Genomic DNA, 4,461 nt, shown 5'->3' with positions numbered 1-4,461 from the left:
CAAGAGAGTGAGGGGGGGGAGGGTAGAGGGTAATTCAAGAGCAAGCCGCCGCCGTTTCTCCACCCCTGAAGAGATGATTGCTGGTAAAATTAAAGAACTCAAAAGCATGTGTTGCGGCGGCGACGACGATTGCAAGTGCTGCCCCTTGATCTTTCTGCTCGGCCTCCCTTTCACCTTTGTCCTCCTGATCCTTAATTTCCATCGTCGGCGTCGTCATCTGGATTGTCGGGATTTTGCTGAGCTGCTTGTGTCCGTGTTGCTTGTGCGTGATGGTGATCGTAGAATTAGCGATAGGGTTGATAAAGGCTTCGTTTTCTGTGAAAAATTGGTTCACCAAGGAAGGCTGATAGATGCTCTTGATGAGGTTGAAATTCGGGGCTCTTAATTTGGGACCCTAAACCCTTCTCTTACAAAGGAAACTAAGGTTCAATGTTCGTCTGATTATTTTAGAAAAGGGATATTGACCAGAGCGGAAAACAAAGGGAGACTCAAAAGCGGTTTCAGAGCGGACCCGAAACATGTGAAAGTCGCTTTTGCCGAACCTCTTAAGAAGGGAACAAAACCGATGAGGTTATATCGAACTAGGGATGTCAATCGGGTACGACGGGTATGGATAGTGACTATTCATACCCATACCCACGAACTAAATGGATAGTGGTTTCTACCCACGAAACTATCCATGGATATCAAATGGTATCCAAATCCGCTACCCGTGGATACCCGCTACCCGTCGGGTATCCGCGAAACCCGCTATCCGACGGGTATCCGTCACCCACTATCCGACGGATACCCGCTATCCGCCGGATACCCACGAAATAGAATTTAAATATAAATTTACAACAAATTTAATAGAAAAAAAATCAACACAAATAGCATAGTTCAAATCCACAAAGAACAATGTTTAAATTCAAATTCACAAAGAACAATGTTCAAATTCATCAACTAAAATATAAAATCCAACAAAGAACAATGTTTATAATTGCTCGACAGTAGAAATTGAAATATAAAATTCAAATTCATTGAACTCTTCATCTTCATCTTCAAGACAAGTCCAAAAGCTTCAATTCTTTCCTTGACCTATGAAATAAGCAATTATTACATTAGATATATGAAATAAAAGATTAATTATAATTACAAATTTACATACCTTCAAGTTGATTTCGTAGCCAATTTTGAGTACACATTAATGCTTCTAATAGCTTTGGTTTGAGACGACTGCGATGCTCACTTAGAACCCTCCCACTAGTGCTAAAGCTGATTCGGAAGCCACTGTGGTGATTTGGGCCTATTTTAAAATATAAAATACTAGCCCATAATCTCAAAATATGTATTTAAGGCCAATATTTTATAAAAAAATTTGTGGATATTTGACGGGTAATTGACGGATAATTGACGGGTAATTGGCGGGTATTTTTCGCGGGTAAACGGGTTTCGCGGGTATGGATAGTAAGTATCCAAACTCATACACACGAACTAAATGGATAGTGAATTGTACCCACGAAACTATTCGTGGATATCAAATGGTATCCAACCCCACCCTAAGACTATGTTTATCAGCAACCACTCAACCACCCAACAATCCAACCATCTTCAATATTTAATTAATTTCTCTTTCTTCCACATCATCAATATTCATTCCAACCCAACCACTTCTATTTTTATTGGTTTATCAATGACCACCCAACCATCCAACCACAACACTATATATAATTATTTTGTTATTATTTTTAATCATAATAATTTTAGTAATATTAAATATAAAATAAAATATTATAAAAAAATTAAAATGAAAAAAAATAACAAACTAATAAAAATTTAAATTACGACAAACTAAAAATAGAAATTACAACAACTCAAACTCAAAAAAAAAAAAAAAAAAACAATACATACCAACATTTAATTATCATCGCCAAACTTTTGCCACATATGTAGAGAGGGAAAATGGAAGATTTTGAACGTGTGTTGAAATATAGCAAGAGTGGTCTCTATTTATAGAGAATGAAAAAATATAAATTTTGATATACATATATATATATATTTTTAATATTTTATATAAAAGATATACTAATTTTTATTAATTATACTAACAAAATTTGCTCTATCAATTAAATATTGACAAGTGTCAAGATACCATTAATCCATGTTTGAGGAGAGAGAGAGACCGCACATGGTCTCTTTTTTTTCATGGTCGACCTCTCTCAATTTTACATCTTCAATTGTTTTTTATTTTTATTTTCCTTTAGTGATGTGGCAAGAGACCTGGTCTCATTTTTGGAACCGATAATGTTGGTCTAATGGGTTCGAGTTTTCGCGGATATCCGCTACCCGCGGGTAGATTGTCATCCCTATATCGAATGAGCTCTGTATGGTGTATCTTGATGCCAGATTTGGAAATACAGAAAAGTAGAGCATACGGAAAAAAGGAGGTGCACCTGAATGGTAGGCAGTCAGTTTCCACCTTTCCTACAGGGACCGCCTCCATAACAAACTATTTATCGGCTGAAGTGGAAGATGCCTTAAAGCAGAAAGGACTAAAGTGCCCTTGGCCATATCAAAGGAAGAGGATGAAAAGACAGAACTATCCTTCCATACCCAGGAGGTAGAATTCCTAAAGTACCCCCTTATTCATGCACTCTACAAATAGTGCACATATCCGTTCAAGAGGAGGACGAAGTTCAAATTGTTTCCTAAATTGATAAGAGAAATATTTTGGTATTCTATTCTAGAGATCGAGTCATTGAGAAAAAATGAAAAAAGGGATTTGAGGGATTTTAACCGGAATAAAGCAATAGAAAGCAAAAGATTAATTTTTCCATCGTGTCTTGTTTTTCCTTTAGTTTAAAACCAGGTGAGATTCAAAAAAGGTTATTCGAAATTGGTGTTGGTAAAAACCACATTCCCCAGCTCCGATTTATGTGATGGAGTGTATTATTAATTTCCGAGGTAGATTAGAAATTGTGTTAATTCATTTATTTTCCGTATTATTTTTGAAAATGTTGTTGGTATTGATTTTTAAAAAAAGAAGAATTATAGAATAAAATTGTAAATTTATAATTATTTTTTTTTATTATTTTATATAATAGGCTATACTGAGTAAAATGAGGGCTACAAATAGAATCACCCAAACATAATAAGTTACCCAACCCCGGGATTCTCGCAAATAATCCAATCTTTGCGGCAGCCTACCTAGGACGATATCATTTCTCCCCTAATTGAATGTGTTTTATCGTATTTTACTTTTAATCTTTTTATTTTATAATCATTTATTATAAAAATAAAAATATTAGTATTATAAAATAAATTTTAATCAATATTCATAATTAAAAATTATACTCCGTATATCCGAACTTTTAACTCAAATAATCTAATATTAATTCAAATAAATATAAAAGTAATTTTATATTTTAACGGGATGAGTTAATTTTTGTTAATTATCTTCTTATTATATTAATATATAATAATTAAAATCTTATAAAAAATTAATATAGGACACAGTAGAATACACTAAATTGTGAAATAAATGATATCATCTGTACCTATCGCCCCCCTCTTCCCCATTTTTCTTACAAATTACCCTTCCCCCCCCCCCCCAATCTCTGTCATCGTCCACCCATTTTCCAACCCCTTCTGCTAATTTCCGGCAACCACTCACCTCCCTTCATTTTCTGCAAATAAAGAAAGTTTTGTTTTTTTGTTGAAGATTTTGTAAATTGATGATGCATGTGATTGTGGCGATGGCGGCCTGTCCGAGTAGCTGAGGAAGGGGAGTCAGTGGCTGGGAATTTGGAGGGGTGGAAGAGAGGATCCACAAGCATGCCATTCACAACAGCTTCTCCTTCTCTTCCTTTTGAATTCAGTGATTGGAGGTTCAAACATTTGGTTCATTGGCTCCCGAGTCGTGCTCTGCTATCTTTGCCATCGCAATCATGCTGCCCAACTCTTTCGTTTGTGTTGTTTTTCAATATCCAAATTTAAAGATAAAGTCATAAAGGACATTCATTTCCTTTGTCCTTCCCGTTGGATCAAGAAATCAAAGTACTCTTCTCTAGATAGTGATAATACGTCGAGTTAGTCAATATGTTATGTAGTATATTACATGTAATAGTAGACTCCCTCCGTCACGAAAGAACTTCCTAGGAGGGAGTGACACGTGTTTTAAGAAAAAAAAAATACTGTATTGAGAGTAGAGAAAAGATTGTTGAGTGTATTGGGAGTGGTGAAAATGTGTAATAATTAATATTGAGAGTTGTGAAAAAATGAAAAAGTGAAAAGTAAGAGTAATTATAAGTGGTGGGGTATAGTCCAAAAATAGGTATGAAGTTTTTTTGTGGACGTTCCAAAAAGAAAAGATAGGAAGTTCTTTCATGGATGAAGGGAGTATTATTCTCTTCTTTCTTAAAAGTCGTTCTAGAAAAAATTTAAGAAATGATACGGATTTTAATAAAAGTGGTTGAGTGTATT

The 4,461-nt window shown here is 34.9% G+C and overlaps 1 long non-coding RNA gene across 1 annotated transcript; it reads left to right on the top strand.

The window, feature by feature from the left end:
- The first annotated feature begins 2,352 nt into the window (after nt 1-2,352).
- Nucleotides 2,353-4,195, top strand: LOC131005048 (uncharacterized). Its single transcript, XR_009095196.1, has 2 exons — nt 2,353-2,599; nt 3,701-4,195. It is a non-coding gene; the product is annotated as an uncharacterized LOC131005048 (long non-coding RNA).
- Nucleotides 4,196-4,461: the final 266 nt, after the last annotated feature.

This window comes from Salvia miltiorrhiza, chromosome 1, assembly GCF_028751815.1.
Source record: "Salvia miltiorrhiza cultivar Shanhuang (shh) chromosome 1, IMPLAD_Smil_shh, whole genome shotgun sequence".
Lineage (NCBI taxonomy): Eukaryota > Viridiplantae > Streptophyta > Magnoliopsida > Lamiales > Lamiaceae > Salvia > Salvia miltiorrhiza.
This window is presented reverse-complemented; position numbering and strand designations above follow the sequence as displayed.